Genomic DNA, 27,325 nt, shown 5'->3' on the forward strand with positions numbered 1-27,325 from the left:
ATATGTGGCTGTATCATAGCCTTCTTAGGGTGAGAGTTCTGGGAGCATAGGGGTGGCACGAGGAGGTGAAAGCAAACCATTTTGGTTTCTTATATGCACGAAAGCAGCACTTTATATGGTGAATATGAATTGTATTTGACACATCACCGCTGGAAAATGAACTATCATATAACCTCATTATAATTTGATTATACACCTGTATAATGAACTGCACTGCATGAATCATTATATATGTTTATATTTTGATATATTATTATTATGGTATTCAATAGATAACATAATATGAGACACATTTATTTACATTACAGAGTCTGCGTGATGCTAACACATTTAGACCATTAATTTGTGGGAACATAAAAGGTTGCTGCAGCAGCTCGCTTTTATTTCTCACATTACCACCAGTTTATTCACTTTTAAACACCATAGCTATTGCTATTTTGTTTTTTGTTTTACTTTATCTACATTTGGGTAGCGTAGAGGTATACGCACACACAAATATCCTACAAATGTGCCATGACACATTCCTATGTATCTGTAATATACATGTATAATGTTGAATACTATATGTATTTATGTTTATATTGTATTTCTAGACTATTTCACCCCTGAAGAAGGAAGTTCTGTATGTTCTGAAACATGTTGGGATCTCAGGGTTATATATTAGTATTACGTACTGTTGGCATTGGATTTTAAAAACCTACTCAATGTGATTGCAAACTTTGTTTTTTACGGTTTATGAATAAAGTTCATTAACTTTTTTTTATTCTTTTGTTTTCTACTGACATAGAAGGATGTGGCAGGTATTCTACAAATCCATACAGTACTAGGCTAGAAATGTATCTACCATGGGTGGAAAGAAATAAAATTGCTCGATTCCCTGCCAGCAGAATATGATTAGTAATGCCTGCTATAGCTGGTGGGAAAACCGGACAGGCTGGTTGTACACAAGTCAATCATTGGATCGACTGGTGTACATACAGGGTGCCTATACATGGATCAAAATTCGGCTGGTCCCTGCTGAACTGGATGAATTTCAATCCACATATGGATAGCTTAATTCTGGAAACTTGCCTTGCAATATCTACCAACTCATCAATGCCATAAGGCGGGCTACAACCATGAGCTCAAGATGTTGTGCATCCAACAGGATAGAAGCCGGATTCCAGGACATGACAATGGACCAGGCAGCTATGGTCTAGTACAGAGTTTCTCAACTAGGGTTCCTCCAAACATTGCTAGGGGGTTCCTTGAGCAATAAGCAATTTCTGCTTTTCAGATCAGTTCCAACTGTCACCATTGATCTTTTTAGCTATCGGTGAGGGGGTAATTCTTCCCAATGGTCACAAGTGTAAGGGGCATTCTTTCTACTGACCATCACAGTAATGTGTCATGGGTTGTAGATATAGTCATTTTTAATCAGGGCGTCCCTAAGACCATAAAGTTAATTCAAGGTTGCCTCTGTGTTGAAAAAGGTTGAGAAAGGTTGATCAACTAGATGGACACAGTGGCAATAACAGATTGCAGAGCAGGGACTGCAGGTAGGATAATGCTTTAGGAGGGGCTCTTTTATCCGCCAGGTTGGTAAACACAGAGTCGTGTCAAGACAGGACATGGGTATGGCAGTTAGCTATGCGATCCAGGTTTACAAAGAAATGGTGTAAAATTGTCAGGATTCCACTTTGTGAAACGCTTAGATTTGGTTTTAAAAGCTAAAACTCCCCAATCTCAACAATATACTTTCCTAGAAACTTGAAATGGTCATCACTAATAAAGTGGTTGTTAAGCCACTATGTGATCTTTACATCATCCCCTCTGTTAGATTACAAACTGTATTCTAGTGCCTGTGCTTTATTTAAAAAAAAAGCTAATTTCTACCTGTTTTCACAGCTCCTATTGGCGATCACGTGACTCCCGGCTCTCTTCTTTTCCCGTCTGACATCTTCAGGGGGCGGGGCCAATAACTTATTCTGATGTCAGCTGGGGAGGCGGGGAGGAAAGGAGGAGAGACCAGGGAGTCACGTGACGCGCTGTGAAAACAGGTAGGAATCTGCTTTTTTTTAATAAAGCACAGGCGCTAGGATACAGCTGTAATCTAACAGAGGGGATGATGTAAAGTTCACATAAACAGTAACTCACCCTAGCTCCACCGCACTGTGGGAAAATAAAGAGCTAAGTGTCGGTGCTCAGGCTGAACGTCCAAACCAAATGTTATATGAATAAAGCCGGCACACGAAAAGTCTTCTTCCAAGTAAAATGCTTTATTCCAACATGGATAGCGGTGACAACATGACAGATGCTGACGCGTTTCGGCTTTACGCCTTCCTCATAGCAATGCTACGAGGAAGGCGTAAAGCCGAAACGCGTCAGCATCTGTCATGTTGTCACCGCTATCCATGTTGGAATAAAGCATTTTACTTGGAAGAAGACTTTTCGTGTGCCGGCTTTATTTATATAACGTAAAGTTCACATAGTTTTGTAGCAACTGGGAGGGGAGAAGAGTGGCGCCAGTGAGCTGACAAGCAGGAAGGAAAGGGGGGAGAATGACAGGGGGAGACAGAGGATAGCTGCAGAAAGCCGCGGATGACGGAGACACGTACGCTGACAATGGTGTCAGGGCTCAGCAGCCATGATACACCATGGTCAGTGAACAGGGAGGAGGGTAGAAACTGGCAGGATCAGCCAGGTATGTTAAGTGATACGGGGGGGGGGCCAAATTATACAGCACAAGCATTGTTCTGTATATCATGCTTTAAGAGATCAGGATCTGTTTTTCTTTTTCTTTAGGGTAACAAACGCTTTAACTCTCTTCAGATTATCTTTTTCCAAGAACATTTGTATAGCCATATGCATTTTTCCAAAACGTAACAATACTACAGCGCAAAAGACAGTGCAATACACCCAATATATAACAAGTGTTATCACATTGAATTATTAAACACACCGTATGTGAACAAAATAAGATGGGATGTGTAATAACTAATAAATTGAGTCCATATTACCATAAAACGATATGGGAAAATTTAAGCTTAAACGTTTTACATTATTGGGCTCTTCCCTGTCTTCCATCCAAGCATTGGACATTAGGAGATATCCAAGGATCCCTACCCACCAAACTTACCAGCCAAAGCTTGCTAGACCCCTATGGAATATTGCCCAGGGGTCCACATTGTCTGGTAAGTGAATTCACTTTGGGGGGTGTGAAACACATTCACTTTGCACAAAAGTCACACAGACGTTTTGGATTAAGAGCACTCTTCACGAATCCTAACTGGACACTTGCTTGTTTATGTGCTTTTTTGTAATATTTTTTGATTATTTTTGATTTTTCCCATATAGTTTTATGGTAATACAGACTCAATTTATTAGTTATTACACATCCCATCTTATTTTGTTCACACACAGTGTGTAATAGTTAAATTTGATAACACTTGTTATATATTGGGTGTATTGCGCTGTGGTAGGGTAAGCAATGTTTGTTCTCAAAAACTAGCAAGTCCACCACAGATAAAAACAAAAAGGAACATCTTCCAAGAGCTGGAGCCAATGAAATAAAACCTCAAGTGTTCTGTAAACTAAAAAAATAATAATAAAAGTCAAAAGCTTTTCTGGTTACCTACCACAGGACATAAAAATCCCACAAATGGCAAATCCTTCCTTGAGAAATAGCCAGAAGAGAAATACCTTTTGCAATTAATCCGTGTCATATGTGCCAAACGATTACCTTGTTCAGGATATTGCATTTCAGACACAGGCAATTAATTCTGGTAACAAAATCAACTTGTACTATTCCATTATTACCAAGGCTAGGGCACATCCAGAAGCCATGTCACCATCGCACTAAAAAAAAAAATTACAGCTGATGCCCCAATTGTATATTGTTAGAAACACACACTTGCCTTTTTGACTGATGCTTTTCATCAACAGATGTCAATGTACATAGATCAGCCATGACATTAGGATTACTGATAGGTAAAGTGAATAACACTTATTATCCCGTTACAATGGCATCAGAAAGTGTGTTGAAAGCAAAGAAAACGGATAAGTGTAAGGATTTGAGAGACTTTGACAAGGCCGAATTGTTAAGACTAGACGACTGGGTTATAGCAACCCAAAAAACTGCAGCTCTTGTGGGATGTTCCTGGTCTGCAGTGGTCAGGACCTACCAAAAGTGGTCCAAGGAAGGTAAACCAGTCACACTGGGTCATAGGTGGCCAAGGCTCATTGATGCACAAGGGGAGAAAATGCTGGCCCGTGTAGTCTGAGCCAATAGAAGTGCAACAAAAGCTCAAACTTCTGAAAAAGTTAATGCTGGTTCAGATAGAAAAGCATCAGAATACACATCGCATTGCAGTTTGTTGTGTATGTGGCTGAGTAGCCACAGACTGGTCAGGATTACCATGCTGATCCATGTCCACAGCCAAAACCGCCTTCAATGGGCACATAAGCATCAGAACTGGACCACAGAGCAATGGAAGAAAGTGGCCTGCTCTGATAAATCACCAGGATGTACTATGAGAAGAAGGAAAGCTTGCGGAGGCTTAAAATGATCTGCTACTAACAGCTTGCTGCCAGATACCAAAACTACTTCCAGAGGTCTAGTGGAGTCCATGGGGGCTGTTGTGGCAGCAAAAGGAGCAACTAACCAATTTTAGGTGGGGGAGTCATAATGTTATTGGCAATCGGTGTATGTTGTATGTGGAGTACACTGCAGAGCACATTAAAAAGAGCGATAATACACGTCAACATGCACTTCATTCAATGGACAATACAAGGAAAGGTCTTTTTAAAATCTAAAGAACAACCATCATGGTAGAAATCCAAAAGCTGAAAATCCAATTTCCTTCAAGTCCCTGAAAGAAGTCTGCCGTAGGTCATGTCAGCAATGGAACTATATATGTATTTCTTACAAGACATTTTATTTAATTTATCCTTTTCGATAGTCAAAGACCAATTCTATTGGAGAACATTCAAGAAATATAAAGAAACATATCATGGATCATAGTATATCCAAACACATAGCCTTATGCCCAGTACACACGATCCGAAAATCGGACAACGTTGTTTGGTTGCTAGGAACTCTCAATTATATTCGCAAATGGGAGAGGTTACTTATGATACGAATTTTCTCGGACGGTGATTCAAAAGCTTCCGGTATGCGTAACCACGCTGTAGCATGTGAGAGGAATTGATGTCTACTGCTCATGCGCTGTCTACTGCTCACCATTTTTTTCGGACAAACAACATACTGATAATACGATTATCGTACGATGTGTTATAATACGATCAAAATTTTTATGCTTGCACGACCGGATAATATCGGGCGAACTGTCGTGATAGCCTCTCATAAGCTGTGTACTAACGATCAGATTATCGTCCGATCTTTTCACAAGCGTTATTTTTCATCCGATTTTCGGATTGTGTGTACGGGCCATTATGCCGAGGGATCATAGCGAATCCAAACACTGTAGCCTGGTATCATCTGAGTTATTTAAAGTGTTTGTTACCCCAACATTTCATATTCCTGATATGTGGCTGCTGTACCTTGTACTTGTATGAGAAAGTATCTTGTTTTCTTTGTATTGCTTCCTTTGTGTGAAATCCTTGGTGTTCCTGCCAGTACCTCTGCTTTCCAATCATAAACTGACCACACTAAGCAGGAGAGCACACTGTGGTTAGTTCTCTAGCTATGTACAGCCATTCTCTAGAAAGCTCAGTGTGTTGCTTTTTCTCCTGCCTCCAGCTCATATGCAACTGGGAACAGAGGGAATGTGATCACTTATAAAATAGGCAAAAAGGTATACATTTTTTTACGTCTATACAAAAATGTTTTACCTTTCATTTCTATTTTAAACTGAATGGGTGTTTTACACGGTGTTCATTTATAATCACTTTAAAAAGTAGAACTAAAGGCAAAATTTTTGTTTCCCTTTTTACATAGAGTAAGGGAGGGTTATAACTTCGGATCGACCGATTATCGGCAAAGTCGATATATCGAGGGCCGATATGCACTTTCCCCGATATATCGGAATCGGCCCCTGAGATTACCGATATTGCCGATATTCCAGGAAAGTGCTGTACTGGAGTGATGCCTGCAGCTAGAGGCATCACCCCGGTACTGGTGTCCATAGCCGACAGTCGGCTGTCTTGTAATGACAACCTATGCAGCTGAGAAGCCGCTCGACTGTCATTACAAGGAGCGGGAGGGGACACCCCCCCCCTTGCGCGGCTCGCCCGGGTCTCCCATCCCACCTCCATTGCCGCCGAAGAGAAGAGCATTCGGCTCTGATCGGGTCTCCATGTAAAAACCCCATAAGTGATGTCATGACATCCCTTCCAGGTATTCAGCGCCAGATTAAAAAAAATTACAACATTCAAAACAGCCAAACTTGGCTGTTTTAAATGCTTTTAAGTGCAGAGGAGGGGTTTGGGGTATTTTAGACCCCTAGATCCCTCCATAACAGCACCTGTGACAAATAAAATTAAAAAATATTTTTTTTTAAATGTCCGAAAATATCAGCCAATACCGATATCCGATGACCAAAATATCGGTATCGGCACTAAAAAAAACTATATCGGTTGATCACTAGTTATAACCCATGAGGTTTTATTTTGCTGTCTGTGTCCCATTGGGGAGACTTCCTTTTACTTCCTGTCCTCTAGTCAAATAAGGAAGTGAAAGGAAATCCCTTCATAGCAAGGGGATCCTTGGTGTGTCCCCACAAATACTGCCCCTATTGGAAGGCTTCCCCTCTATGCCTGGTCTGGTGACAAACCAAAATTTGGGATTTTCTTGTACTTTCACTCTTGGTGAGAACGGCAAACAGGATAACTAGAGAGGGACATAGACAGCAATAAAAACCTATCAGGTGTTCTAATCCCGCTCCCTTCAATCCAAAACTAAAAGAAATAAAAACAATATACATATATGCGGCCTCTCAATGCGTGAGCTTTAATGCTGGGAGGCTGGATAACTGCGGCCCCATGTAAACACATTACTGTGCTGAGTGCGAGCTCCCTGTGCGTACCGACACAGTAACCGGCGGGTACGGAAAAGCTCCCGTTACAAACATGCGATAGGGAGCTTTCTGACCATGTGACCACTGTGACTGCCAATCACAGCGGTCACATGATTGAAATGCCCGCCTCCCAGCATTTAAAACCCCTGAAAGGCCAGGAGGTGGCAACAGTAAGGGGTTAATTAATTGGCTGCCTTATGTGAACTTGGCACTAACCATGAAAAAACAAGAGAAAATGTGTTACTATTAGACCCCATTCAGACTAGCGCGACTTGTCAGGCGACTTGTGAGCCTGACAAGTCGCGCTCAGTCGCTCACCATTGATTAGCACAGGACCCGTTCTAATAGGAGCGACACAAGTCGCTCCGACTTAGAAAAAGGGTCCTGTACTACTTTGGGGCGACCTGGGAGCGACTTGCATTGACTTCCATTATGTGAAGTCCCTGCAAGTCACGCCGAAGTCGCGGTGCACACAGGTCGCCCCTCGAAGTCGGATCGCCTCAGTGTGAACCGGCTCTTATACCTACATAACCAGAAAAGTGTTTTTATACAAAAGGGATGACAAAATATTGCTAAAAATGCTAATACACAGAATTATTCATAAACTTTCTGATTTCACGCTGCCTTTGGTCGTAACGTGGGTACCTACAGGACTTCTTTTGCACTTACAGAAAGTGCGCCAAAACCGCGAGACATAATAGAACAGCTAACCTGCACACAAACCATGGGTACACTGCACTTCGGCCAAAGCACAGCGGATCAGCGCAAAGCCACCCCAAATTTCTTTATTATTTCATGTTGTTTTTTTTCTTTGTTCCTGTTACTATTATTACTATTAACACCATTTTTTTTTTATTACCACCATTTTTGATCATAAATTATATATTAGATAAATAATTCATGTTTAAATCTACATAGAATAGCAAATAACTAAAATCACTCTCCTCTCTCTCTATTTCCTTTTCTAAAGGGTTTCACAAAATATCAACCTGTGACAATAGGCCTGATTTATTAAAAGAAAATGTACAAGAGCGGCGAATATTCTTTTTGAAGATAGTTAATAAGCATGTAATGTGAATCAGTGGCAGTACATACAACCAGCAACTGGAAACTCCATTAACAAGCTGCAAGATATGGAATTGTGCCGGTTTGCCTGCTGGGGTACACACATGCCCACCATTCTACCCTCTGAGCAGTACAGACTATGGCTTTATTACAGTTACCTGTTTTTACCCCATGTGTACTGGGCAGCATTGCTTAACACAAGCATAGTAGCTAGAGATGTATCAGCGCTGCTCTTCCTATATCACTAATTAAGAATAGCTTAAGGCCCCTTTCACACTATCCGTCCGTCGGACGGAGTCTGTTTTTCTCAGGGGGGGGGATCGATCCGCCGATCCCCCGCTGAGCAGGAGGATGACAGCTGTGTCTCCGCTCTGTGTGCGGAGACACAGCTGTCAGTTCCCCATGCATCTCTATGGGGGAAATCAGATGGGAACGGACCATTGGTCCGTTCTCATCCGATCCCATCCGATCCGCTGGACGGATGGAAAATAGGGTTTCCATCCGTCCAGATTTGACGGATCGGATCGGATGTCAGCGGACATGTCTCCGCTGACATCCGATGCCCCATAGGGATGCATGGGTGGACCGTTCAGATCCGCAAAAAAAATGGACAGGCGGATCTGAACGGTCCGCCTGTGTGAAAGGGGCCTTATACTCTATCATAGGCTGCTGCTGATATAGGTGATCTGAACCTTGATTGAAAAATGGTGAAGCTATCAGCGCTGCTCTAGTGACCAAATAAATATACTGTATATAAACGACAAATCTTCAATGTGCATTAACAATACATTACTATATAATAATACATAATAAATAAATTCAAGTGCCAGTGCTATATCACTGAAATGAAGTGCAAATACATGAAAAAAAATTAAAAAAGTATTTTGGATTTGGTCAGATAAAGTCCTTATGCATAAAGTGCTTGTGCTCTTAAACAGCTGACAATAGATGATCCTTATAAAAGTGCTTGTGCTTGATTACTTAATAGAGCAGACCACTCTGTGCTCCCCTCCGTGCTCCCCACTAACCAAGCAATGCGGAGATCAAACGTATATTCATAGACTTTGCTTTGCCACTTAGTGGATGCTGGAACAAGAATTTCTCCCAGGTTCTCCCAGTGGACTCAGACAGTGGGGGAATAGCTTTATCTCCTGTGATTCCTGGACTCTCCAGTACCCAAATATAATCAAAGAAGACCCTTCATAGCGTAAAACCGTTTATTAAAGAATAAAAAGCAAAAGTAATACACTTACATCTGATTATAGTAATGCCCTTAGCCGTATAGTGGGAGAGCGCTGTCTCAGCGTGCGGTTCACTACTATACCAGAAATTACGTTGGCAGGAAAAACCTTTACCTGAATCAAGGAAGGCCATGGTTCCGGAAATAATCGAAGACGCCCCCCACCCCAGAAACGGGTGAGGGCATCCCTTCACGCAGACGAGGGTTTGTCCGCAGATCCAGTCTGGCCAGATTTTTGCATATCCGACCACGTCTTTTTGGAACCCCCAGAAGACCGGAATGGCTTTGCTCCTTTCTCCTGCGACCCAGATGTACGAAATGGTCGTCTATGAGCAGTGAAAGAGGGCCCCCGTCTAGTACGTGGCGCCTTGCTCTTGGCTCCTAAACTAGGCAGAAACAAACTGAGAGCTGTAGCACAGTGTGTGGGGTTATGCCTGCAGGGACTGCCCCATAGGTGTGCTAAAGCTTTTTCCTGCCTAGTGTCCTACTCCTGTAGGGGGCAGCATAACCCAATGGTCAAGAAGATATGAAGTTGCATCTGTCAATGAACGATAGAGAATTGTTGGTCTTTTTTTGTTTATAGCGCAAAAAATAAAAACTGCAGAGGTGAACAAATACCACCAAAAGAAAGCTCTATTTGTGGGAAGAAAAGGGACATCAACTTTGTTTGGGTACAATGTCACGCAACCACACAATTGTCAGTTAAAGCAACGCAGTGCCGTATCGCAAAGAATGGCCTAGTCTTTAGGGGGTAAAACCTTCTGGAGCTGAAGTGGTTAAAAGACGCAAGTTCAGAAAATTATACTTTTGATATGGCAGAAATCCAGTAAGCATTTAACCTCTATTTTGAACTGACAAAAAAGTGCCTCTGCTGCACTGAAATCCCAACCAGTGTTGTCAGTCCTGCCATGTTTTCCCCTACTGGTCTACAGAACACCTTCCCCTCGCCTCAGTTCCAACTCGGCTCCTCGTTTACATTATCTGCACTTCCCTCCAATGCAAACTTGAACCAGCTGCTCTGCAAACTGGTCTTAAAGAGGAAGTAAACCCTCCTCTGCAAGTTGTACCTATAGGTAAGCCTATATTAAGGCTTACCTATAGGTACTGTAAATATCTCCTAAACACGTACCGTTTAGGAGATATTTACCTTAAAGCGGAGTTCCACCCAAAAGTGGAACTTCCGCTTTAGGCAGTTCTAACCCCCTGACATGCCACATTTGGCATGTCATTTGTTTGGGGGGGGAGCGGGTACCTAGTTTTGACAGGTACCCGCTCCCACTTCCGCTCGGAGCGCCGCGGCGCCCTGAGCGGAAGTTCTCCTCTCCCCCTCCCTCCCTGCAATCTTCTGGGACATGTCAGAGGTCCCAGAAGATCGCCGGCCAATCACGAAGCGTAGCGCAACTCGTGCATGCGCAGTGCGTACCCGCCTGTGAATCCGCAAAGTGTCACAGCCGGGTGCCCACACCAGTGATGCCGGCGCCGCAGAGCAGAGAGGGAGAAGAGCGAGGCTTCGGGCGGCCGCATCCCTGGACAGTTGGACAGGTGAGTGTGTCTTTAGGCTGGAACACCGCTTTAAATGCAGCCAGTGACATCACTGGCGCATGCGCTCTGAAGGAACGGCCGCTGGTGCCGTTCCTTCAGAGGCCCGTGCCGTGACCGTCGGCTCCCGCGCGCATGCGCGGGGAGTGACGTAATCGCGGGTCCAGCCAATCAGATGGCCGGATGCCGCTAACCCGGAAGAAGGGTGACAGAACATGTCACCCACGAGAGCGGTGAGCGGTCGGTGCCTCGGGGCTTCGTTCTTAGGTAAGTATTTCATAATGAGCTAGTATGCGATGCATACTAGCTCATTATGTGTTTGTCTTTCAGGTGTACTTTAAAAAAAAAAAATCTGAGGTTTACAACCTCTTTAATAAAATCAAACTACAGTGAATACGATGTTTAAATAATTCACTTTTTCCAAGCCCTGATGATGAGGGAACGCAGCCCCTAAAAGGCGTTGGCTTTGCAAACACTTTATCACTGAAATAAACTTTTATTTAAATTTGAATATTATGGTGTGGCGCTTCAGTTCTAAATCACTGGTCAGCTCAATGGAGAACTGGGTAGAGCTAACAAAATATTTGGTATTTCAGTGTAAGAGAAGCTTTGTCAGGAGCACACTGGATTTCTGACAGATGGAGACAGTATTTCACTGCACTTCCAGTATTTTTACAGCTATAAAATGTGTAAATGTGTATGGATTGCAGAAATCAGTGCAGTTTTTTGGGGTTTTTTGGGTTTTTTTTTTTTGGGGGGGGGGGGCACTTACTTTAAAAAAAAAAAAAAAAAAAAGCAAGGATAAACCATAAATAGGGTAGGCTTGGAGCGCAGTGCTGTACTGATGTCATTGCACCATTAATGAACCTATCCAGCTGGGATTGTGCACTCATGGTCAATGGTCACAGTGCGTGTTGAACACCCAAACAATGTAGTCTGGGCTTTGTGATTCTCTATGACCCTAGAGTGTCTACTTAGGCCTGTAAGGGGAAAAACTGAATTTTTGTAAAATCTTACCTGTAAAATTCCTTTCTCTGAGTCCTCCGACAGTCGCCGCCTCTTCATATTCGTCACATATGGGGTATTAGACTTTGCTCCGAAGGAGTAGCTAGGCAACAGAATATGTTAACAATAAAGCTTTAACATATCCCACCCTCAAGGGGTGGTCCCCTCAGTCAATACCCTCCTACTTCCTGCAACCATATCTCAGTTTTAGTGGAATAGCAGTAGAGTATACATTCAAACCCCAAAAGAGGGGCGGGGGCGGCGACTGTCGGAGGACTCAGAGAAAGGAATTTTACAGGTAAGATTTTACAAAAATTCCGTTTTCTCTTACGTCCTCCGACAGTCGCCGCCTCTTCATATTCGTCACATATGGGGACGTCCCAAAGCAGTGCAAACATGAGGGGTGGGAAACGCATCCGCGCCGAAAGGCAACGCAGTCTCCACATCAAAGAAAGGAACCTTACCAAAGGAAGGAAACCAGCTGGGCAACAGCAAAAATAAGTGCTCAACAGGAGCAACAACCCAGGAAAAGACAAAAAAACCCAGGGGATACAAAAAACTATCCCAACAGCCAGGAGTCCCCAACAAGGGACCCTAGGGAACAGCCGCACTAAGAACCTTGCGGCCAAAGGAAGCATCCGCCGATGCCTGAACATCTACTTTGTAGAATTTTGTGAAAGTGTGCACGGTCGACCAAGTCGCCGCCTTACACACCTGGGCTACAGAAGCCCCATGACGGCAGGCCCAAGACGTACTCAGAGATCTAGTAGAGTGCGCCTTCACAGGCACAGGGGGAACCTTCCCCTGCAAGGCATAGGCCTGTACAATGGTCTGCCTGATCCATTTGGCGATGGTAGAGGCCGAAGCCGCCATGCCCTTCCGAGGACCCTCTGGAAGAACAAACAAGGAGTCCGTCTTACGAAAAGACTCAGTCGATTTAAGGTAAACCCTTATCGCCCGAACAACATCCAGAGAGTGCAATCTCATCTCCTTTGGATGTTTAGGCTTCGTGCACAACGAAGGCAAAACAATATCCTCGTTAAGATGGAATTCTGAAACTCGTTTCGGCAGAAAAGAAGGATTAGGTCGCAAGACCACCTTATCCAAATGAACAACCAGGTACGGAGACTTGCAGGACAAAGCCGCCAGTTCCGACATTCTGCGAGCCGAAGTGATCGCCACCAAAAAGGCGACCTTTTTGGACAACATAGACAACGAGATCTCCCTGATCTGTTCAAAAGGAGCACGTTGTAACACAGATAGAACGAGATTCAAGTCCCAAGGGGGCAAAGGATCCCTCCTAGGAGGAACCAGATGCCGCACACCCTGAATAAAGGTGCCAACCAAGGAGTTGGAAGCCACGGGACGTTGAAACAGAACGGCCAGCGCAGACACCTGACCCTTTATCGTAGCCAGCGCCAAACGCTGATCGACACCCGTCTGAAGGAAAGACAGCACACGGGAAACCGAGTACGTGCGGGGTGAAAACCCCCTGGACTCACACCAGGCAAAATAGGCCTTCCAAGTACGGTAATAAACCTTCCCCGAGGAAGACTTCCTCGCGTTGATCAAAGTATGAACGACCTCTGGAGAGAGACCCTTCTCCTTCAGGACCTCGGTCTCAACAGCCAGGCCGTCAAAGCCAGCGACTGTAAAGCAGGATGGTAAATCGGTCCTTGAGACAGTAGATCGTCTCGAAGAGGCAGACGCCAAGGGGCGTCGACCGCCAGATTCACGAGGTCTGCGTACCAGGACCGGCGAGGCCAGTCCGGTGCCACAGGAATCACCGTGCTGCGTTCCGAGTGTAACCTGCGAAGGAACCTGGACAGCAACTGAATCGGTGGAAACGCGTACATCAGCCTGTACTGATGCCACGGGGCCACTAACGCGTCCGACGCGTCTGCCCGAGGGTCGCGCGTCCTTGCCACGAACCTCTTCACCTTGTAGTTGAGGCGAGAAGCGAACAGGTCCACATCTGGAAGACCCCACTTCGCGCACAACATCTGGAAGACAGCCGGGTGGAGAGACCATTCCCCCTGATCCAGGGTCTGGCGACTCAGATAGTCCGCCTGCCAGTTCTCCACTCCCGGAATGTGAACCGCCGTTATCGCCGGGACATGAGTCTCGGCCCAAGATAGAATGTCGGCCACTTCTCGAGCCGCTCGGGCACTCCTGGTGCCCCCTTGGTGGTTGATGTAGGCCACCGCCGTGGCATTGTCCGTCTGCACCCGAACCGGGCAGCCCTGCAGCCGGTCCGTCCAGCGATGAAGGCAGAGCCTTATCGCACGCAATTCCAGAATGTTGATCGGGAGGGAAGACTCCCCCTCCGACCAGGTCCCCTGGGCGGACAGAACGCCCAGAACACCACCCCAGCCCGACAGGCTGGCATCCGTGGTGATTACCGTCCACGAGATCGGACGAAACGACTTGCCCCCGGACACCAACGGGGACTGGAGCCACCACAGAAGGTTTACCCTGGTGCGATGACTCAACGAGATCTGAAGATCCAGAGATTGAGGTCGCCCGTCCCACCTGGACAGGATCTCCGCTTGGAGACCCTGCGTGTGAAACTGCGCGAAAGGAATCGCCTCGAAGGCCGAGACCATCAATCCCAGACATCTCATACACGTCCGCAAAGACGAGTGTGGAACGTCCCTGAGGGACCTGACTTCCTCCTGAAGAGTCTTGAGTTTGTCTTCCGGCAGGAAGACCTTCGCCTGCACCGAGTCCAGTATCATTCCCATATAGGGGAGACGAACCGACGGACTCAGTGTCGACTTTGGAACATTTATCGTCCAACCAAACTCCTGCAGAGTTTGCATTGTGACAGACAGGTCCTCCTCCAGACCCTGTCTGGTCGCAGACCGAACCAGAATGTCGTCCAGATACCCCAGGACAGAAATGCCCTGGGCCCTCAATAATGCCAGAACCGGTGCAAGCACCTTGGTGAAGACCCGCGGAGCCGAGGCGAGACCAAAGGGCAACGCCACGAACTGGTAGTGATCCTCCGCAATGGCAAATCGAAGGTATCTCTGATGACCCTCGAATATGGGGATGTGAAGGTACGCATCCTTCAAATCGATGGAGGCCATGAATTCCCCCGGAACGAGGGCAGCCACCACCGAGCGCAGGGATTCCATGCGGAACTTGCGAACCCGCACAGAGCGGTTCAGAGCCTTCAAGTCCAGAATCGGACGAACCTTGCCCTCCTTCCTGGGCACGGTGAACAGATTGGAATAAAACCCCCGAAATCTGTCCCGATGAGGCACCGGAACCACCACTCCCTGAGCCCTCAGGTCCCGCACCGCCAGGTGCAGATCCCGCAGGCGCTCTGGAGACAGTTGAAGATTCGAGGGAAAAAATCTGCTCTCCGGCCGAGAGAGAAACTCGATCTTGTAACCAGATCGAACGATTTCCAGAACCCATCTGTCCCGCACACGGGCCAACCAGGGCTGAAGAAAACCGAGCAAGCGTCCCCCCACCCCAAAACTGGGTGAGGGCGCCCCTTCAGGCCGAACTGTTATGGGCTGCAGGTCCGGATTGGCCGGACTTCTGTTTCCCAGACCAGGGCTTCTTCTGAGAGCCTTGGCCTTTGAACGGTTTGCCCTTGTAGTGCGGCCGAAAGGCACGAAAGGACCCCTGAGGGGGCCGAAAATTAGCATGCTTCTTCCCAGAAGCCCCCTTAGCCTTGGGGAAATGGGGCAAGAGAGTGCTCTTACCCCCGGTGATCCCCTTAATCAACACATCCAGGGACTCCCCGAAAAGGCGAGACCCATCATAAGGCAGATTGGCTAAGGTCTTACGTGAAGATTGGTCCACCGACCAACATTTCAACCAAACCAGGCGGCGAGACAACACCGCCACGCTGTGCACACGTGCAGCCAACGGAATCAGGTCCAGGTCCGCATCACACAGATACATGACACCCTGGTGGATCTGATCCACCATATCCAGGGTCGCCGCCGAGGCCGAATCGGCCACTAGGACGCGCCTAAGCATCTGCGTCCAACTTGCGATCGCCTGGGCCGCCATGAGAGAAGCAAACAGAGCCTTAAGCATAGAACCCGTAACAGAATAAGTATGACGGGCAAGAGACTCCAGTCTCCTATCCGTGGCATCACGGAAAACAGGGGAACCCTCTGCAGGAATCGCAGTGGCTTTGTTTAAAACCGCAATTGCATGATCCACTGGCGGAGGCACACACCACCGTTCATCAGTGGCAGGCGAGAAAGGATAACGCAGCTTGAATTTACTTGGTACCGCAAAAGGCTTGCGCAGATCGCGCCATTGATCCTTAACAGCGCGCTGAAAATCAGCATTGCAGGGAAAAACCTGCGGCGTCCTGCGTTTCCTCTGCGTCCCATAAGCCGCCAAGGCAGCGGGGGGACACACTTCGTCCTGCAAACGTAGCGTCTGCTTAATGGAAGCAATCAACTCATCCATGATTGCAAGCTCTTCAGGCGAGCCAGGGGGAGAATTATCAACCCCCTCAACTTCAGCCTCTACCTCAGACCCCACTAGATCAAGAGAGGAGCGGGACCCCGATAAGGAGGTCCCTGCCAGAACAGCCCCATCACCTTCACCCTCAGAATCAGAGGACAGAGCAACTCTGGGCCGTTTAGTAGATTGAGCAGCCACCAGCATTTGCACCTGGGCAGCAAGGCCAGCCACAATAGTGGCTAAATCCCCCCCTGGGGGGGAAACAGCGGTCCCCTGGCTTTCCACCAATACTGTAGGAAACTTGCCCTCCTGAGAATCCATTGCCCCTGTAATGCCAGACAACCAAGGGTTAACTGCCCCCTTTTAGCAAGCGCGGCAAGCGCAGCCCACCGCACCACACTCAGGCACAATGAGACCCCCACAGGGAATATACAAACTGAATACAGGCAATGGATAGCAAGAACAGAAGGATAAAACCTGAGGAGACCCCGCTGCTGCTGCTGCTGCTGCCTCGATCGGTGTTCCTGGAAAGAGGAAGTGATGCTGCCAGGGCGCTCTATGTAAGCCTATGGAGGCTACAAGAAAATGGCCGCCGTGCATGTAAACCATGCGGCCGGAGCGGGCGCCGGTAAAATGGCGTCGTTTGGCGCCGAAAACGCCGCTCCACAGTGCATAAAAACACACACATTACATCCCAATATAAGGATACATGTTAGATCGCCGCAGCGATCGCTGTATATGCCCAAACATGCCAAGAAAAAACATGCCCCACAGCACACAGCTTCTCACACTGCCCAGCCTGACACACACAGTGTCATACAGCTCCCCCCCCCCCCTTGCAGCCCACAGCATGCAGCCGAGAGATAGGGAGACAAGCAGTGTGATTAAAGGCAGGTTACACAGTCCCAGACTGAGACCCCCCCAGACAGACAGGTCCCCACATAAATACACTTACCTCACATGGCGTGGGGAACCCGCACAGGCGAACAAGCCGCTGCACATGAGGCAGGGAGAGTCGCAATTCAAGACGCACACAATGGAGGTTAAGAAACCGCACAGCGTCCGGTGAGGTAGCCACCTCACCAATCATCCCTGCACCGAACAGGGATGGGTCGTTCACTGTGCCAGGAGCGTTACCTGGCTGAACGCTCGATGGCAGACTGGGAAGCCACTGACCCACGACCTGCGACCAGGGGGATCAGCCCGAGACCCAGTCCGCATGATCCTCTTCGTCCGAAGAACTAACTAATGCTGACAAAAATAACAGCTAAGTAAAGATAGAGAGAAAACTCAAACAAAATATTAAAAAGAAGAAAGAGTCTGGGACAGAAAGTCCCAGCACAGAGAGAGCCAGCCACTCCTGACAAGCTAGACATTAAAACTGAGATATGGTTGCAGGAAGTAGGAGGGTATTGACTGAGGGGACCACCCCTTGAGGGTGGGATATGTTAAAGCTTTATTGTTAACATATTCTGTTGCCTAGCTACTCCTTCGGAGCAAAGTCTAATACCCCATATGTGACGAATATGAAGAGGCGGCGACTGTCGGAGGACGTAAGAGAAATATGCTTTAGACCGGGTTATAGTAGTTAAAAGGTAACTCCTCTTTCACTGGAAAAAATAGCAAATACAATAAAAAAAATACAGCGTATACAATTGCAACGCGAGTTATATTGTCATTGACTGTTATTAACTACTTGCCGACCAGTCAGGTTGACTGTACTGCGGCAAAGCGGCTCGATTCCATCCAGCGACGTAGCCCTACGTCGCTGGACTCCTCCCCCTGTAGGCGGCGCTCGTGTGCTCCCGCTGTTTTCAGTCACAGCGGGAGTCGGGCCAGGGGAGGAGCGGCGTCGATCGCCGCTGCTCTTCCCCGATCGTCGGGGAATCAAGTTTGGAGATCCGCCCGCTTGTGTAAACAGAGCGGGCGGATCTCCTAAGTGACAAACAGTGACAGATTGCAGGGTTCAGCATAGTTGAACATGCGATCTGTCCCTGTGTCACTCAGTCACCTCCCCCCACACACATTAGTAAGCACTAGGCATACATTAACCCCTCCCTCTCCAATAAAATTAACCCCTTCCCTGCCAGTGTCATTTTTACAGTAACAGTGCATATTTATAGCACAGATTACTATAGAAATGTCACTGGTACCCCCAAAAGTGTCAAAAATGTCAGTCAAGGGTCCGCTCTGTCCGCCGCAATGTCGCAGTTCCACAAAAAAAAAAAAAAAAAAACGCAGATCGACGCCATTACTCGTTAAAAAAAAAACACCAAAAATGACAGAAATCTTTCCCTTAGTTAGTAAACGCAATAACTTTTGTGCAAACCAATCAAAATACGCTTAGTGTGATTTTTTTTAGCAAACATAGGTAGCAGAAAACAAATTGGCCAGAAATTTAAAAAAATTTTGATTTTTAAATTTTTTTGGGGGGAATTTCATCTAAAAAAAAATGTTAAAAATATTGTTATTTTTTTCAAAATAAACGCTCTTTCTTTGTTTATAGCGCAAAAAGTAAAAATCGCACAGGTGATCAAATACCACCAAAAGAAAGCTCTGTTTGTGGGAAAAAAAGGACGTCAATTTCATTTGGGTACGGCGTCGCACAACCGCGCAATTGTCAGTTAAAGTCGCACAGCGCCGAATCGCAAAAAGTGGCCCAGACGTAAGACAGCAAAATCCTCCGGTGGTAAAGTGGTTAAAAATGACTTATTTATTTTCAATGTGCAGCACTGTAATTTTCTATAAAATGCAATACATTATGGCAACCTAGAGGAGTTCTGTCCACAGATAATGTACAGAACACCCCCCACCCCAAAATGTCATTTCCTGCTTGTGTGATTGGCTCACAGATTTTCCCAGAAGTCTGCACTAAGATACAAGTCAGATTTTTTACATCCCCTGCAACAAATATGTAATTTTTGGTGAAATACTCCAAAAGGGATTTCACGTCAACGGGATGCAGACCCTGCCACTTTCCTGAGAGCCCTGCAGGTGCAGCTGGAGTTTGGCTTCAGTTTATTAGTGTATCTAAATCTGCTAGTGCATCCTAACACCCCTCCTTCCCAGGAATGACATTGCTGCTGTCCAAAAGTGGTCTCTGTTGCTCCTTCATCCAGAGTGTAGGCCAGGGATCCTCAAACTATGGTCCTCCAGCTGTTGTGGAACTACACATCCCATGAGGCATTGTAAAACAGTTTTCACAGGCATGATGGGAATTGTAGTTCCTGAACAACTGGAGGGCCATAGTTTGAAGACCCCTGGTGTAGGCACTCTAATACAGAGAATGTGTTAGCTCTTAAAGCCTGAGCAGCCAATCACCAGGCCTGAACTCAGTCACATGAGAAGTAGTTAACCCCGTGTAAGCTCCAACACATTGGCAGGGAAATCTTGCCAAGAAAGGTAGTAGGAGGTAGTGGAATATTTTGCATACCGCACACACAATGAAATATCATTATCTGCCCCTAATTGTGCCCAGACCCAAGATACAGTTCTTCGAGATGTTTCTGCAGTAGCACATTGGGAGAACGGATTGATTGCACTCCAGTCCCAGGCTTTGTAGAGCCCATTTACAGAGAAGACAGCATGGAGGTATGTGTTATTAACTGAGTGTACCCACCTCCCGCTGTTCTTTCCAGAGGAGTTTAATGGAGAGCTGCCACCACTCTCATTAAAATTGTATATTAGCTCAGTCTGTGAGTGACAGCATTTTATATCAGCGTATAGGTTTCATTACCAGAGGTCGCAGAATAGAAAATGCATTTCTATATGAGGGCACATAATAGAAAAAATTATACTACAATAATAAAAGAAGTTCCAAAATGCCCAACAAGCAAAATCCCATTCATTTCAATGGCCCCTGTTCACATATGAGCGTTTTGTCATCTGAAGCAAAACACCTGAAGCTCAAAAAAGTACATGAGCTTCTTTTTTGGCAGATTACAAGCGTTTTTGGTCAAATGTCAATGCCTGCCTCCAAAAAATGCTTGAAAAAACACCTGAATCCACGCCTGAAAACGATACGCTCAGGTGTACATGGAGCCTTAAAGCGGAGTTCCGGCCACAAAATTGACATAATCGATTTTGTGGCCATCCGCTTGCTTTTCTTCACCTGAAAAGGAAATAGATAGTTAGGATTTTTCATTTTTTCTTTACTTTGTTATTGTAGAAAAATATACTCACCTTTCTTCCACTTCCTCCCTCGGCGGCCGCGGTTCGCGCCGTCACTTCCGGTTTGCAATGATTCCTGGGAGATGAACGTCATCGCTCCCAGGAATCAATGCGACGGCACCGGCCCCCCTCGTCACTTCCGGTGCTACGCCGCATTCCCTGCTAAACAGCTTCTGGGCATGCCCAGAAGCTGTGGAGGAATACGGTGCCGCACCGGAACTGACGAGAGGGGCCGGTGCAGGCGCATTCTGGGAGAAGAGGACGCGGAAGAAGACGCAGAAGAGGACCTCGCTGGCTTCAGCTGCCCACATCCGAGATGGCAACGCTGGAGAAGAAATTTTAAGAGTGAGTATTTCTTCTTGCAGGTAACTGCGAAATGGGACAGATCAGAGGCTAGTCATTGTGGAATGTACTAGCCCTGACTGTCCCAGGGGTATTTTCATTGAAAAAATTTTTTTGTGGCCGGAACTCCACTTTAAGGCGTCAGCATACCAAGACATTTTGGACAATTTCATGTTCCCAACTTTGTGGGAACAGTTTGGGGATGGCCCCTTCCTGTTCCAACATGCACACCAGTGCACAAAGTAAGATCCATAAAGACAAGGATGAGTGAGTTTGGGGTGGAGGAACTTGACTGGCCTGCACAGAGTCCTGACCTCAACCTGATAGAACACCTTTGGGATGAATTAGAGTGGAGACTGCAAGCCAGGACTTCTCATCCCACATCAGTGCCTGACCTCACAAATACTCTTCTGGAAGAATTGTCAAACATTCCCATAGACACACTCCTAAACCTTGTGGACAGCCTTCCCAGAAGAGTTGAAGCTGTTATAGCTGCAAAGGGTGGGCCAACTCAATATTGAACCCTACGGACTAAGACTGGGATGCCATTAAAGTTCATGTGTGTGTAATACCAGGTGTCCCAATACTTTTGACAATATTGTGTATACAATCTCATTTTAGAACATCAGCACTGTAATGCAAAAACAAACAATAGTTATATTTGATAATGAGGATGCGCTGATACTAAGCATTTAAAGGAGTACTTGTGCAAATGCTCGGCTACCTGAAAACAATACCTTTTGTGCTATTGGAGTTTATACAAAACGAATGTGCTCAAATCGCACCGCAGGGAATCGCATGTGATTTGAACAGGAATGTGGTGCGATTCCTGTCCGAATCACAACAATTCCCCCCCACCACTCTTGTATGAACCCAGGCTTGTCATAGTGACTTCAGCCTGGGTTCACACAGGAGTGGTGCGATTTGGACAGAAAGCGCATTACTGTTCAAACTGCATGCAATTCTTTGGAGTGCAATTTGAGCACATTCATTTTGTATGGGCTCAAATCACACCGTAAACCGAGTACTTGATTAAACGTATCGGTACTTCCCGGTAAAAAAAAAAATAACTGTATCAGTGCATACATATTCATGACTGAATATAAGCTTACATGAAAATTCCCCTTCTATGTGGTCTCTTTCCACAGCTTCCTCAAGTCCCTGCATGCTTTGCAGCTTCTCCTCTGCGGTTTACTTTCAGTTTCTAAAGACTACATATCCCATAGTACCTTGCTGCCTGCAAACAGTGAATCCTGTACTGACTCCGCCTCCTAACCCCCCCCCCCGCCCTCAAAGGCCCACTATAGTTCAGAAGGCAGGCTCTGTGAAATGTGAAATGTGTGGCACAGCAGTGCCTCCTACAGGGCATAGTGAATGTGTGTCACAGAATTCAAGGAAGCAAAATGTGTGGGGATCTTCACAAAGTATTGTTTTGCGCAAAACTACGTTATTGCGTTTACTAACTACGGGAAAGATTTTTGTCATTTTTATTGTTTTTTTTTTTTTTTTTCAGGACCCGACTGACATTTTTGGGAGTACCAGTGACATTACTACAGTAATCAGTTCTATAAATATGCACTGTTACTGTCAACTGATTCTAACTGTAAAGGGGCGTGGCTAGTGAAGTGGAGACATCCTATATAGCAGGATCGCGTAGCCTCTGTCATTGCTTCAGGGAGAATGACAAATGGCTGTGTTTACATCAGCCGTCTGTCTTTCTCCCTCTGCAGCAGGAGATCGCAAGTGACTGGTGGAGCCGCCGGTCACTCGCACTAGCTCCCCAGGGAACAAGCGGGGGTGGGCGCGCGCCGGCGGCGGCACGCGCTCGCCCCCCACACTACGTCACTGTGCCCAGCAGCGGCTGCCTGCTGCAGTATATCTGTGGTGGGCGGTCGTTATGTGGTTAAAGCTCGGTTCACACTGCTACGACTTTGCCTGCGACTTCCTTTAGACTTGACCCGACTTGGATGCTATATAGGAGCCTGTACAAGGGCTGAAATCGCACACAAGTCAGACCGAAGTAGTGCCGGAACCTTTTCTAAAGTTTGAACAACTTATGTAGCTTCAGTTAAGACGGCTCTCATAGGGAAACATTGCATTTGACATGTCATGCAATTTGGGGTCTCACACATTGGATCCCATGTCGCAGCTGTGTCAACCGAGCCATAGGCTACAGTCACACTAGCCTTCTGCTTTTGTTTATTTAGGGTTAGTTCACACCATAGAAAGGCAGTCCAGATGCATTCCAGGAGCTTTTTTGCATGCATGTTTTTGACGTGTTTTTGATGCGTTCCAGTGCGTTTTTGATGTGTTTTTGGTGCGTTTTTGATGCAGTCCAGTGCATTTTCCCCTTTTTCCTTAACCTTAACCTCCCTGGCGGTATGATTCTTTCCGATTTTAGGTGCTGAAAGCGGTACCATTATTTTGCATGTCATTTTTAAAAATGAGCAGCCCAAACCAACTATTTACATAGGATTTTTTTTTTACTGTGCGTTCTTCTTTATAACTTCTCGGGTATGATAAAGTTTGAAACACAAAATCATAAATTATAATATAATAAATAACTATAAATAAGTATGTATGTATGTATGTGTGTATATATATATATATATATATATATATATATATATATATCACACATCGCTGGATTCCAGTGACAGGTAAGTAACCCCTCTACCAGGATCCAGCGATCTTCCTAGCGGTACCCCGAGTGTGGCTCGGGGTTATCGCTTTTGGCACTGGAATTTAACCCCGAGTCACACTCGGGAATACCGCTAGGATGGTTAAATAAGAACATGTGTGTTCCAGTGTGTTTTTAAGGAAAAGATACAATGTAATCATTTTGTTTTATAGTTACTGGGAGTTTTCCACAGCTGTTTTCTCTGCTCCCTCAGCTATGCAAAGAATCGAGCATATGTCAGGTTTGGATCGTCAGGGGGGGTGAATCGAGATCGCGATTTTCATACGATTAATCGTGCAGCTCTAGTGTGAACTATGCCATTGGAAACCACACAACCTACTTTCCATGCGCATTTGAAGCAGAAAAAAACAAAAATCCGCTGATCGCCACCATTGCTATTAAAAAAATAAATAAAAATGACATAAATCTTTCCCCTAGTTTGTAGACACAATAACTTATGCACAAACCAATCAAAATATGCTTATTGGGATTTTTTTTTTACCAAAAATACGTAGCAGAATACAATTGGCCTAAAATGATTAAAAAAATGTGATTTTTACATTTATTTTATTGGGAATGTTATAGCAGAAAGTGAAAAACATTGTTTTTTTTCAGAATTGTTGCTCATTTTTTGTTTATAGCACAAAAAAAAAAAAAATCGCACAGATGATCAAATACCCCTAAAAGAAAGCTCTATTTGTGGGGAAAAAAGGACACCAATTTTATAAGAACAGTGTCGCACGACCGCGCAATTGTCCATTAAAGTAACGCAGTGCCGAATCGCAAAAAATGGCCTTGGTCATTAAGGGGGTAAATCTTCTGGTCCAGAAGTGGTTAATGCAGGGCTCGACAAACCCCAGGCGCCAGGTCACATTTGCGACTAGAATTAGCGACCTGGCACCTGGGGTGCCCTGCAGGAGGTGTCCTGTCCCTTTTGCGCCCCCGTGTGCACGGACTTCCGCGCCGTCTGAAAATTGAGGCCCCGGCTTTTCGGCCTTCTTCTGTGAGATGAGAGAGGCTGGGGAACTGGCGCACTCTTGTGGTGGCCGGGAGTAATGACTTTCCACTGCCTGTTCTCAATGCTTTCCCATCTCCTTCCCAAGAGGAGATGGGAGGGAAGTTTTTGCAGGCTTCATCTCCCTGTCCACTTACCTTTGCTTAAAGGTAAGTAGACAGGGAGTGTGGTTATTATTATTAATTTATTTTTTAAATTTAAAAAAAAAATAGTAATAATAATTTTTTCATTTTTTTTTAATTATTAAAAAAAAAATGTATTTTTTTTTTCAATTATTATTATTAAAAAAATGTTTTATATATATATATATATATATATATATATCTTTTTTTTTTTTTTCCTCATCGCCATGCCACAGCCGAAGGCCCCTTTCACACGGGCTGTCTGATCAGGTCCGCCTGTCAGTTTTTCAGGCAGACCTAATCGGACCCTTCATTCTCCTCTATGGAGCAGTAATCTGCCGCCATCTGATCCTGTCTGCCAAAAACAGACGGATGGTGGTTCCATTTTCTATCCATCCCATGGATCGGATCAGATGGCATCGGATGGAAACAGACAGTCTGTTTCCATCCAATTGTGCTATAGAGGAGAGTGGGGTTCTAGTCGTATTTATGTGTAAATTTAGTATCCGTTTTAATTAAATAAAGCTTGGTTGTTAGTTTAAAAAAAAAAAAAAAACTGACTCCTATCTTTTTTAGCTGGCTCCTAGATTTCAGGCAAATTTGTCAAGCCCTGGGTTAATGAGTACCTGTAATAATAATAATAATAATAAGGCTCGGTTCACATATATGCGATGCGGGAAGGCTGCGAATTCGCAGCCTTTTCCCGCATCGCACATGCACCCCCGGCAGTTCACACTGCCATATGCGATACGCTGGGGGTGTCAATGTAATCTTAACGACACCCCCAGTTTGATCGCATATCGCAGTATGATCGTGCAGTTCGCACAGGATCGGATCGCACAAGTGTGAACCGCTGTGCGATCCGATCCTGATGCGGCTAGAAAAAAGGGTCCTGTGCGTGTTTGGAGCGGCTGCGGTGCGAATTTAGCCATACAAACTGTATGGCTAAACTCGCACCGCACAGCCGATCGCATGTAATGTCGGAGCAGTGCGCTCCGATATTACATGCGAACCCCGCACACGCACAAGTGTGAACCGGGGCTAAATGACCCTGGAAAACTCCTCTCTGAATGCAGGTTTGGGATATTTTTTTTTATAGTCCATGTATGTTGCTGTAAATTATGCCTTGAAATAACAGGACGTGCGTATGCGCATTAGATAACCTACAGCTGCTTTCAAGGGCAGAAAAAAGAAATGAATAATGCCAAATGCCTCTAACAGCAGCACATTTTTCTGCCTGTGTGCATGAGGCCACAATCTTCCCGTCCTCGCAGTTTCTTCTGCGTTATGTGCGTTGTTTCTTTGCGTACATTTTTATACGGTCAGTGTACGGTTTTAGTTTAGAACTCCCATTTATACAGAACTACGAACCTTCCAGGACCAGACATTTCATACACTACGGAGGCATCCTATATCCCTGAACTCCCGCTGTGTCAGCAGATTACACAAACCATAGCAATGTGTAACTGGCAGCGACTGAGGAAAACGCTCTCTTCTGAGGTAAAAGTCTTTGAAATAAGACTCCAGGTGAATTAGTAATGAAGCCAGCGCGGTGTTGTCTTTCACTTGTTCTAGTCACATGACCTGTGCAGGTGAAAGGGCAAAGTAACGAACGCACAGCTCTGTTTGAATATTGCCGCCAAAGCACACACACAGCACAGCTCGCTATGTCATCCTCACAGAGGAGAGCCGTTCACGAGTCTGAATCACACAAATAAACATGGACGCATTTACCTGGGAAACAAATAACGCTGTAACGTCAACTGTCATGTATCTAAGGCCTCAAGCACACGGGATGTTTTTAAAGCTGCTGTTTTTGGCGTCAGACGTTTTTTTCTACAGACAATAAACGCCCCAGCATGTTATCCTATGTGTCCATGCACACATAGGCTGTAGTGATCGACCGATATCGTTTTTTTATTGCCAATACCGATATTTTGGTCATCGCATAATCGGTATCCACCGATATTTTCAGACATTTAAAAAAAATTGATTTTTTTATTTTTTTACAGGTACTCTTGTGGAGGGATCTGGGGTCTAAAAGACCCCAAACCCCTCCTGCGCACTTAAAAGCATTCAAAACGCCAAGTTTGGCTGTTTTGAATGCTGTAATTTTTTTTAATTTGGCGCTGAGTACCCGGAAGTGATGTCATGACATCACTTCCGGGTTTTTACACGGAGACCCGATCAGAGCCGAATGCGGCTTTGATCGGGTCTTCGGCGGCCGTGCAGGTAGGATGCCCGGGTATCCTGGTGGGACGAAAGACCCGGGTGAACCGTGGATGGTGGCGGGAGAGGGGGGGGGGGACGTCTTCTCCCGCTCCTTGTAATGACAGCCGAGCGGCTTCCCAGCTGCATAGGTTGTCATTACAAGACAGCCGACCGTCGGCTATGGACACCAGTACCGGGATGATGCCTCTAGCTGCAGGCCTCACTCCGGTACAGCACTTTCCCGAAATATTGGTAACCTCAGGGGCCGATTCCAATATATATCAGGGAAAGTGCAGATCGGCCCTCGATATATTGGCTTTGCCGATAATCAGTCTACCCCTAATAGGCTGTTATCAGCAGTTTTTGGCAGGGGCAGTTTCTGGCTGTAAAAAAAAAAAAAAAAACGAGTGGGTTTTGAGTGGCGTTTTTCAGCTGTAAAAACGCTCTTATGTCAATAAACGCAGATAAATGCTGAAAAAA

At 45.8% G+C, this 27,325-nt stretch overlaps 1 protein-coding gene across 1 annotated transcript in view; it reads right to left on the reverse strand.

Annotated features, from left to right (window-relative positions):
* Positions 1–27,325, reverse strand: part of RGS12 (regulator of G protein signaling 12) — a gene marked incomplete at its 3' end in the record, with an annotated part of 381,119 nt that overhangs the window by 327,514 nt on the left and 26,280 nt on the right. The window lies entirely within an intron of this gene.

The sequence above is a fragment of the Pelophylax lessonae genome (assembly GCF_965119305.1).
Source record: "Pelophylax lessonae genome assembly, chromosome: 1".
NCBI classification, from domain to species: Eukaryota; Metazoa; Chordata; class Amphibia; order Anura; family Ranidae; genus Pelophylax; species Pelophylax lessonae.